Below are 12,164 nucleotides of genomic sequence, written 5' to 3'. Positions count from 1 at the left end.
ATTTCTTGGATATTCAAGAAATTGCAAAGCCACAGACTAAAATAGTGATGGTGTCAGTCAACATAGTTGTGGACGACAACTCTAAGGAGATGACCAAGATGGAACTTGACAAACCTTATCGGGAAGGTTGAAGAAAACTAAACCGATCAAGAGGACATAGATCTAGTGGAATGGGCTACACCATGCTCAATTTCACACCATGAAAAAGATTCCTCTACAAGAATCAGTCACAATCATCCAAAGGAGAACATCCTTGGAGAATTGGATGAAGGTATGAGATTAAGAAAACGTGCTTTAAATCAAGTCTTATACGTTTGCTATTTGTCTCAAGTTGAATCTTAAAAGGTGGAAGAAGCCTTACAAGATGAAAGGTCAACGCCATGCATGAGGAATTGCACCAGTTCACTCGAAATCAAGTATGGGAGCTAGTTACAAGACCTAATGATCACAACATCATTGGAACAAAGTGGATCTTCAAAAACAAATCAGATGAACACGGAACCATTGTTCGAAATAAGGCCAGACTGGTAGCACAAGGATACACCCAAATTGACGGAACTGACTTTGACCAGACCTTCGCACCAGTAGCTCGTTTGGAATCTATTCGCATATTGCTAGCAATTGCAAGCCATTTAAATTTTAAGTTTTATCAAATGGATGTTAGAGGTGCCTTTTTAAATGGCATACTCAATGAAGAAGTATATGTAGAATAACCAAAGAGATTTTCTAATCACTTGTTTCTTGACCTTGTTTTCAAGTTGAAGAAAGCTCTTTATGGATTGAAGCAAGCACCTCGAGTATGGTATGAGAGACTAAAGAAATACTTGCTTGAAAATAACTTCGTAAGAGGTTAACCTGATCGAACACTTTTTAAAAAAAAATCTGGTAAGCAACTACTTATTACTCAAATTTATGTAGATGACATTGTGTTCGGTTCTACTATTGACAAACTCTCACATGACTTTTCCAAAGAAATGAAAAATGAGTTTGAAATGAATTGGGGAATTAAATTTCTTCCTTGGGATTCAAATTAAACAAGCTGAAGGAGAGATTTTTATTTCACAATCTAAATATGCTAAAGATCTTGTTAAGAGATTTGGCATGGAAGGGAAGATACATGCTCGCACTCCGATGAGCACCTCGGTTAAAATATATTCAGATTCTACAGGTAAAAGCGTTGATCCTACTCTATATAGAAGCATGATAAGAAGTCTTCTTTACATTACTACTAGCAAACCTGACACTGCTTTTAGTGTAGGTGTTTGTGCATGATTTCAGGCTAATCCTAAGGAAACACACCTCATAGCAGTAAAAAGAATCTTGAAATACCCAAGTGCTATTTTAACTACGGCATATGGTATTCAAAAGATTCAAATTTGGATCTGGTTGGCTATTCTGATGCTGACTGGGCTGGTAATGCTGACATAACAAAAAGCACAACAGGTGGTTGTTTTTATGTTGGTAGCAATATGGTAGCATGGATGAGCAAGAAGCAAAACTTCATCTCCTTGTCCACTGCTGAAGCCGAATACATTGTGGCTGACAGTTGTTGCACTCAACTTCTTTGGATGAAAAATATGCTTGAGGACTATGGGTTCTCTCAAGATATTATGACTGTCTATTGTGACAATTCAAGTGCAATTAATATCTCGAAGAACCCTGTGCAATACTCAAGATCCAAGCACATAGATATAAGACATCAGTTTGTAAAAGACTTGGTTGAAACAAAGGTAGTGTCTCTGGAACACGTTAATACCGAACACCAACTGACCGATTTATTCACTAAACCTTTAGATGGTTTAAGGTTTGAATTTCTAAGGAGTTCCATTGGTGTGTGTGACATTCCCTAATTTTTGTTTTGTTTTTAGAATAATAATAAAAAGAAAGAAAGGTGTTTGCTTTGCTTGTTTCTTCAAAAATTTTATGTTGCTATCATTCTGCAAGGTACAAGCTTTATGAGAGTACTAGGTCTTTGAGTTTTGTGACTCCACCAATTCATTTTGCTAGCATAGAGGTAGATCTTGTTTGATATGTGTTTTTCACTTGTCATGCACAACTCTTAAGGAAGACCACACAAAGATTCTATTATCTGTACTGTGAGGAACTTAAATCTGACATCCTAACAATTTGGTGACAACATGCGTATACTCATGCAATGCCCAAAGAAAGGGGGAGTCTAGGCCTTGAATAGACTAAAACGAGTTGAACCTAGTACCAAATCGAAAAAGGTCTCCACTTGCCATGCATTAAGGTCGATCTTTATAGAAAAAGTAGGGTGTTCAAAAGTCATTGTGGGAAAAGACGAAAACTCATACATGGATCTAAACTCTAAAAGTCCTTGTAGAAAAAATCGTTGGCTCAATCATTGTGGAAAAAGATGAGCAATACAAAATGGACAAATAGTGTAACGTCCGTCCTTGTGGTGGGACTTTTCATAAAATAATTTTAAGAAAGGACGACGGGAATTATAATTCGTTGTAAAACTTTTTACTTCCATACCTAGGGTGCAAGACTCTACGTTATAAAATAAAATGTGCATTGAGAATAAAAGAGGTTTAAGGCGAAAAACATTGATCTTAAAATAAAAACGTCTCTCTTACAATTAAAACTCTCATGTCTAAACTTTTGTGCTCTTCCACATGGGTCGTGTCTATCCTGACATGTATTGCTCATTTAGTTCCTATGGGGGGAAGGGCGCACATAAAAACTAAAATAAGTCGAATACTCAGTAAGTATTACTTCATACAGTTAAGATATGCTAACATAGGTTTTCAGTCATGCATTCATCACTCCATACATACTATACGTATATGAGACATGTATTCCTTTTGAAAACATCACTAGGCGGGGTTTTTCTTTAAAAAATATTTTCTTTTCGTAAAATATTTCCCGTTAGTGCCTTCATTTCTTGAAGAATTCGATGGATTCATACATTATTTCTTATCACTTTCTTTGGCCGGTACACACTGTTACGCCCCGGTATTGGGGTTAGCAGTTGTCCTTTGGACTTGTATTCATCCCGTGGCCATGGATTGGGAATCCCTTTCAGTCAGGGAGCAGTATTGGGTCCACTGCTAGTACTACTTACCAGGCACTACAATCTGCCCAGTCCTTTGGTACCATTTTCATTCAGTCATGGTCGTTACATATTTTCATACATTGAAACGTTCATTTCCTTTCAGTTCTTTCCTTTCATTCATTCAGTCCTTTCCTTTTCGGTCATTTCGTTTAACAGTTCATTCATGGAAAGAAAGCATCATTTAAAAGCATGAGCTTAAACATCATCTTTCATGTCATCCTTTAAAGCATTAGTTCATAGGGACATTTTAAAACACTTTCTTTGCGTCATTTAAAGCATCGCTTAAAGCACAAGGCCTAAGCCTCACATCTCATTTCATGAAAATACATACAATAGATATTGCGTATAATCATCCATTCACATGCATACAATTAATACTTTGGTTGCATAAAAAGGGACTGCCAAGAAGGGCCTTATATACATATACCTTTGAACACTACGTACGTTTTTCATAAAGCATGGTTTCCTTTCGTTTCGTAAAATATCGTGAAGAGAAACATTTCATTTTCCATTTCATATCATTTAGAAAACTCTAGAAGAGTATGAACATAGTACTTACCTGGACTCCATGCTACTTTCATATCATGTAATCCATTCATGTGTGTGTCAGATGACAACCTACATGCATTCACATAACCTTGACGTCATTTTCTATCTAGTGCATAAGCAACTAAACTTAGAAGACATAAACTACACTTCACTTGAAACACTCTCATTCTATCTCGTGCTCTTACATATCCTTTTGTTAAAACCTTCGGGATCCATTTACAGTCACTACTTCTTCCAAACTCAACGTTCTATTTCGAGTGCTTATCCACTAGAGTGAACCAATGATTCACCTTAGGATTTAGACATTGAGACATTCATCTTATTCTTCTTATTGACCACATTTCAATGCATGATTCTAACTGACGGAGTCATGCATCCCAATCCTAGACAATACACTCGTCATTACCTTCATGCATCTTATCTCACATTAAATCCTCATTCCCATCCATACACGCCACACAGCTTTAAGCCAACTCTAAAAGCTAAGATGCATGAAGGTAGTGACGGGTGTTCCACAGTTCCGAAATCCTCATTCCCATCCATATACACCACATCACAGCTACTTCGGGATATTGTTCCACAGTTCCAAATACAATTCATCACACTCTACGCTCATCAACTATGCCACCATCCTTATCTTCGCGACACGCCACACGATGTATCGCTTCACCTCATGGAGTGTACTCCTTTCACACATACTATGCCACGTCACCACTATGTTATACACGCCATATGGTGCATCACTCCATCACAAGGAGTACATTCCACGTGTACTCCCTTCACACACTATGCCATATCACTGCTATAGCACACACTTCACACCCACACTTCACATCACAATCCACAACACTTCACAACACACTACAAAGATATGCCCAACACTTCACTACACATCGAACTCCACAATTACTAACAGCATAGTCCACAACTTAACCAACCAACTAACATAATAACGAGGATAAAGGAAAAGATTATACCATCGACGGGATAACCCATATGTTGCTCGTTGTCTGGCATGGCCACTAGCTTGGGCGGTAGTGGTCACTATCGTGACCTTACAACGAGACTATCTCGGGGTCCAGATCTAGGATTTTGGCTACTAGATCTAGGTTGTGCTAGGGTGGCCAACATGGTAGGGAGTCTGTGGGTGGCAGCTAAGGCCGTGTACAATGGCGGTTAGCCACGTACAATGGCTGACCACCATGTATGGTGGTTGTTCACCACGTAAAGTAGCGGTTTGGGCTTAGGGTTAGGCTAGGGGAGGTCAAGGGAGGCTGAGGGTGGTCTCATTGTAACACCCCGTATTTTAGTGTATTTTTATTGAAAGATTATTTTTATTTTATTCAAAATTTATTCTCTTATTTTAAAATTATTGGATTTTTAATTGGGTTATTTTTAGGATTTTTAATTTGGTAAAAATTAATTTTTATGTGCTTTCTTAATATTTATTTATTGTTGTGCATTTAAATTATTTTTCATATTTAATTAATTACTGTGGGATTTAATTATTTTAATTTGACTTTACCATTACGTTTAAATTATTTTATTTAACTTGAGATTTTGAAATCGTTTCCGTTGGATAATTTTTGTGACCTAAGTTATGAGGATTGGACCTCATTTCTTTTCCCTCCATTTTTCTTTCCTCTCCTTTTCTTTTGTCTTTCTTTTCTTTTTCCCCTTATTTCTCCTTCGGCCTTCTCTCCCGCACTGGAAGCCCAGCCCCCCTCCCTCTTTCTCTCCCGTGCATCCATCGCCCATATCCAACCCGCCGCCGTCGCGCCACCGTGACCGTCACCGCCCACCCCATTTGGTTCCCCAGCCGCCGGCGACGTTACCCCACCAACCTCACCTCCATTCGCGCCGCCGTTAACCACCAATAGCCCTTCAAAGCCGCTGCGTCACTTTCGCTCTAGCGCCGCCGTCGCACCACCATTGACCACCATCTTCACACCACTTCATCCCCGACCTCTTGGCAACCCATTGGACCCAACCCCACCTCCGATCCGCCACCGGTGAAGCTCCACCATCCACATTTCCGATTTGGGTATTTTGGTCTTCTACCGCACATTGCGCCGCCACCCACGGCCAACCTTCACCACCACTAGCTTCACCGACCTCCCTAGGTCCTACCTTACCATTTTTTGGTCTTCGTTTGTCTCCGTTGAAAAGTGGGTATCTGTGACCCACGGCCACAGTGTATTTTACACTGTCCTGCAGCTGTTTTTCCACTTGTGGCAGCTTCGTGATCGTTCGAAAATTGTTATATAGCATTATAAGTATTTCTCCAAAGAATTCTTGTGAATTTAATGTATTTTTGCACTAACATATTATATTGTATTTGAACTGTTAATTGGTTTTGCCGGACTGAGTCCGAGGAGTACGAGGGTCGGATGGATTGGTGATTGGAGTTGTTTGGTTGGATTTGATTGGATTGGTTGTTGATGGTTGTGGATTAGAGTTGGTACATGTAAAGGAAACTGGATTTTCGTGTATTGCATTCATGTTCATGTGTTCATTGAAAACTGAGTTTTCATGTGAAGTGATTTATTGGGTGCGTGTGTATCACGAACCCCAAGCCGAGATGGGGTATTATCTCGGTGGAGCTCTTCTGGTCACTCGGGAGCGTAATATACTGAGTGACATTCCCTGGATTGTCGCTGGGCGACAATGGGATCGGACGAGAGATTCGTGCCGACTCCGTGGTCCTTCTGCTGGCGGGGACTAGAGGATGCTTGGCTACGTACGCGCTGGGCGCGGAACTGGGCATTGCTCGTTGTGTAGTGGATGTTTTCCCATGTACGTGTTAGGCGCGGAAGTGGGCATCGCTACGAAGCCAGGGTGTGCGGATGACCCATAGGGGAGATCATGGTGCATACATTAAAAATGGATTGTTTTCTGGGAAAATAGCGTGTGTTGGATTTTGTGTAAACCATTTTCTGGGAAAATATTTTACGGATTATTTTTTGGCCAAATGAGATTTTGGCGTGTGTTGGAAAATTATCATTTTCGGGAAAAATGATGTTTTGAGGAAAAATGCATATTTCTTCATATGCATACATGTTGGCTGCATTAAATGCATTTTATTTCTGAGGATTATTTGGGTTATACTTACCTGCGGTACCATTCTGTGGTAACGCAAATTTTGATGCAGATGAGGAGGAGGTGGGCGAGCCTGAGGAGACGGCTCCGCCCAAGGAGTGATCTGGGATCACTGGCTTTGTTATTTTATTTTACTCATTTGTATTTTGGGACATGTGTTAAACTTTATTCGGGATGACTGTATAACTATTTAAACCCTTTTACTAATGTTTACTTGTATTTAAATTCTGGTACTTAGTAGACTTAATTATCCGCTGCGTTGTTATTGTACACTGTCACTTGTACACACACTTGGCACTTTCGTTGGGATGTGTGACCGTGTTGTCATCGTCCTGGCGTCTCGATTCCCGTGTTTCCTTACATAGGGGTCGGGGGCGCCACACTCATGGTGGCTGAGGTGGCGGAGCACAGCGGAGTCGTGGGTTTCCAAGGGGAATCCGTGTGTCTAAAATAGGGGAAATGGATGGGGAGCTCGACTGGTCATTGGCTAGCCAAGAAGGGGCTGAGAGAGGTGTGATGGAGCTTGTGGTGGCGTTGGGGTGGTGCCACAGTGGCTGGAGGCTACAAAAATTAGGCCATGAGGTGGAGGAACACCCCTGAGAGAGTGAGAGAGTGTAGAAGAGCTAGGTGGCTCAGTTAGGCTTGGGGATGGCTAGGGAGGTCGTCGATGAGGGATGAGGCATCTGGTGGTGGTGTGGTGGTCATGGGAGGCGGAGCTCAGTCATGGGTATGGTTTGCCTGTGCGTTGTGGCTGCATGTGTGCGATCTAGGAAGGAGTTAAGGCGGTTGGGTTCAATAGAGGGTGGCCAGGGAAGACTCGTGGTGGTGCTCGGTGGCGGCCCTGGCTAACGGCGGTAGCACTAGGAGGGAGAGAAATGAGTGAAACTTATTTCGGTTCGGTTACCATAAGAGGTTAGAGATAGCTGCATGTGGGAGAGCTCGGTGGTGGTTGACTTGGCAGCCGGCATGAGGGGAAGTCGCTGGTGGTGGCGGTGAGGCTGGGTGGTGTATGGAGGTGCCGGGCTAAGCTGAAGGAGATTTTGGCTAGGGGGATGGGGGGTGCGTGCGGCGTAAGCTGAGGGAGAACGGGAGAGGAGAGAGAGAGAGTGGGAAGGGAGGAAATGAAAGAAAAATGCTAGGGACATGGGTATTTAATTCAAACCCTTCGTCTTTGGGTCTTCAAATCGATCTAATGGTGAGAAATTAAAACACTAATTTAACTTAAAACACTAAGGGGAATTAAGATAGAATATTATTTAAACTAAACTTTAGTTTATAAAATAATATTATTTCATCATTAATAAAATGATGAAGTTTTGCTAATTACTTTTAAGAGAATAAAACTATTTAATTAATTTAGAGTTTTCAACATAATTTAAATCTCATAATATTTTAAATAACTAAAATCACATTAATAAAATGATTTTCTAAAATTATAATATTTTTGGAGCTCTTCAAAAACATTATAATTGTCTTATTTAAAATCAGATTTGGTTTGAATAACACTGGAAATACCCTTATAAATATTTCCAAGACATTTAAAATATTCGAGGGTTTTAAAATACTAGGCTTACTTTAAAAACCAACTGCTAACATTAAAAACACACCTTTGAGGTTTGGCACGCATAATGAGGCTTGCAGTCGCCAGAGAGATGGGGTGGATTGTTACATCCTCTCCTCGTAATAAATTCTATCCTCGAAATTTACTTATGTCAGGAAGAAGGAGCGGGGTGTTACATATAGGGCAAATATGACTTTGTGCTTAGAGGGAGTTGCTTTTTCAGGTATCTAGACCTTAACATAAAGTTTGATTTTCAAGAAAAAGTTCACTCTCATTGGAGCAAACCTGAAAAAATTATAAAAGAAAGGGGGACTACAGAAAATAAAGAGAAATAATAAAATAAAGTTTTTTTTCGGAAAGATTTTTCCTCCCTCACTCACACACACACGAATTCTTGGCAGGTCATCATTTAATAAAAATGCTCAACTGTGAAGACTAGCCAATAAGGAATACTTCTCCTAAATAAATGGAATAGTGTTGAGTGTAACAAAACTTGGGCAAGGAAATTACTCAAAAAGACCCCAACTTTGTGAATGAAAAATACATGAGTTTTTTACTTTTTTGGTTCTTTAAAATTATTTTCTTTTACAAAAATTTGAAAACAAAAAAAAAGGGGTATGAGTAACTGGAATTGGAGTGGGGTGTTACCTCTAAGACATGCTCTACGTGTTGGAAAAAGGGGGGCCCGCATGCATGGCAAGTTCCAAGCTTTGGGCGGGAAATGAAAAAGCTGATCTGCAGCATTAAATGCACGTCAGTCACCCTTAATCACCATTAAGCCTCGATTCTCTCTTCCATTCACTTTGTTTATTTTCTATGATACACTCTTAGAAAGAAACGCATCTCAAGAAATTTGTGTTTATCTTCTGCACAAAATCAAGGTAAGTCTTCTCTTCGGAATGTATTTCTTAAGTTTTCATTGCTTTAGGACTCTTTTCAGGATTCTCTCAGTTGCCAATTCCTTAAAAATCTTTGAAATCCTTAAAGTTTCGAAAATCTAGTTAGTTTAGGACTTGAAAATATTTTTAGGGGGTTAAATAAGGCTTTGAAAAGCTTTTGTGGTGGGCTCTTGTTGTAGAAGGTAATGAACAAAGGCTGCATGTGGGTCTGTTTGGCTATTTTCTCAATGTCGTCGTCGTCCACCTTGTGCTGCATTGGTCCTGTTCTTAGGTCTAGATATTTTCCTTATCTATTAAAAATTGCTGAAATTTTACATGATTTCTGGATAATTTCCTAGAAACACGCGTGTGATTGGATTAATTTTTTAGGAATTATTTTCACATTCTTGGCCCTGTTACGTTGATATTTTGGGAGAAAAGTGAATTTGGTTACTTTGTTATATTGCGTATTTATCATGTTTAGAAATGATTTTTTTTTTTTTTTGCAGATGAAATACAAGTCGATTGCAAAGAAAATGAAGTTTGATAGCAAAGTACCTCCAGTACATACCAAAATGAACACTGAGTTGAAGACCTCGAAGTATGGCTAATAATTCCACTTCAATGGCATCATTAACCTCATTCTCTCTTTTACTAGCAGTCATTATAACTGATCCTTTATCATCTCTGATAATGATCCTTACGCTAGCACTATGTTGCTTAGCAAACATGGCACCATCCACATTAAGTTTCAAAATTCCTTGAGGTGGAGGTTCCCAACTGTAGCAACTTTTCATCCCCTTTTGAGGCATTCCTCTGTGCTCCTTTTGACTCTTCTGTTGTGCAAGTGCCTGGCTGATTACTTGGCCAGGGGTCAAAATCTTGTTCTCATAAATCAGTTGATTTCTTCTATACTAGAAACTCCAAGCTAACAGAAAGAAAAGCTCCACATCCTTCCTTTGGCCTTGCTCCTTGACTTGATTTGCAATCTCCGCAAATTCATGGTGAGACTCAGAGATATGTAGTACAAGCAGATGTTGTTTCCAGCTCTGTGTAAGTGTAGAACAATTCCAAAGTGCATGTGTCGTGTTTTCCACTACATTTTGGCAAAATTGGCACTTGTCATCACTAATCACATTCCCCCTTCAGCAGATTGTGTCTTGTGGGAAGTCCCTCCTTACATGCTCTCTAAGCAAAAACTTTGATTTTATTTAGAATCTACAGTTTCCGGATTTCTTTCCATATTGCCTTTTGTCTTCCAGCATTAGAGCTCTCCCCTAGTGTACTCTCATATTTTCTATTTTTGAAAAGTCTATAAGCACTCTTCACACTAAAATTACCATTATGCTCAGGTGCCCATATGATGGTATTCGAGCAGCTCTTCAAAACCTCATTTGCAGCAGTTGGAGGTAGCATAGTCCTCACATTTTCCACATCCCACCAATTAGTATGCTCATCAATGAGACTATCCACAGTTTCATTTAAATCTCTACCATCCCCCTCTTGTAGACAATGTTGTAGGCTCATAAAATCTAGAATTCAGTTTTCTGTCCATATCTTGACGTTTCTCCTAGTGCCTACTCTCCATCTACAACCACAACCAAGAGTCAGGTCTTTTCTAACAGCCCAAATGCCCCTCCACACATAAGATGGATTGTGCCTCAAACTGGATCTTATAAAATCCCCATTAGGAAAATATTTAGCTTTGAATTCACTTTGAAGTAAAATATCATTTTCTTTTAGAATTCTCCATCCTTGTTTAGCCAAAAGAGCATCATTAAAATATCTCAGATCTTTAAAATCCATGCCACCTTCATGTTTAGGCTTGCACATGTACTTCCAGCTAACCTAGTGAATTTTATGTTCCTGATATTTTTGCCCCCACCAGAATTTGGTCATCATTTGCTCTAACTCATTGCAAAGGATGCCATGTAGCTTGAAGCAACTTATAGAATATGTGGGTATAGAAAGAGTAATAGCCTTTATTAAAACCTCTCTACCTTCCATAGATAATAAATTCTCTTTCCAACTTTGAAGTCTCCGCCATACACGATGTTTAATATTAGAGAAGACCTTTGATTTATCTCTACCCACCAGAGTGGGAATCCCAAGTACTTATCATACCACATGAAGTTTTGAACACCCCAAAATGATAACAGCTCCTCTTGAGTCTCCATGCCTACATTCCTACTAAACACCATAGCTATCTTCTCTTTGTTAATTCTTTCTCCCGAAGCTTGTTCATACATTTCAAGCAGTTCCTTTATTCTCTCATTCTTCTATTGGCTAGCCTTGCAAAATAAAATACTGTCATCTGCAAAAAGAAGATGAGTGATTTTAGGAGCACCTCTAAATATCTTTATACCCAAGATTTGTTTTTTGGCTTCAACTTATTGTAGTATTGAGATTAAGCCTTCTGTGCATAACAAAAATAGATATGAAAATAAAGGATCCTCTTGTCTAGTGCCTCTGGTAGGAGTAAGTGGACCTTTTGGTTCGTCATTAATTAAGACAAAAAGATACATTCTTCACACAAAAGCATCACAATCTAAATCCACTTTGCTAAATCCACTTTGCTGCAAAACCCATCTTAACCATCACTTCCTCTAAGTAATCCCACTCCAATCGGTCATAAGTCTTGCTAATATTCAGTTTGAGGGATATGTAACCCTTCTTTCCATTTTGGTGTCTTAAAAAATGCATCTATAGATATTAGAGGCATGTGAATGAGGCTCACACACCTATTAAATCGAGCCGAACCTAGTCCTATCACGTAGGTAGATGGTTTTTTAATTTGAATAGACTTATGTAAGGTTGTGTTTGGATGTTGAAGTGAGTTGAGTTGAGATGATAAAATATTGTTAGAATATTATTTTTTAATATTATTATTATTTTAAAATTTGAAAAAGTTGAATTATTTATTATATTTTGTATTGGAATTTGAAAAAGTTGTAATAATGAATTGAGATGAGTTTGGTAACCAAACTCACCCTAAGCC

This window comes from Juglans regia, chromosome 4 (genome assembly GCF_001411555.2).
Source record: "Juglans regia cultivar Chandler chromosome 4, Walnut 2.0, whole genome shotgun sequence".
NCBI lineage: Eukaryota > Viridiplantae > Streptophyta > Magnoliopsida > Fagales > Juglandaceae > Juglans > Juglans regia.
Note: the sequence above shows the minus strand (reverse complement) of the source record.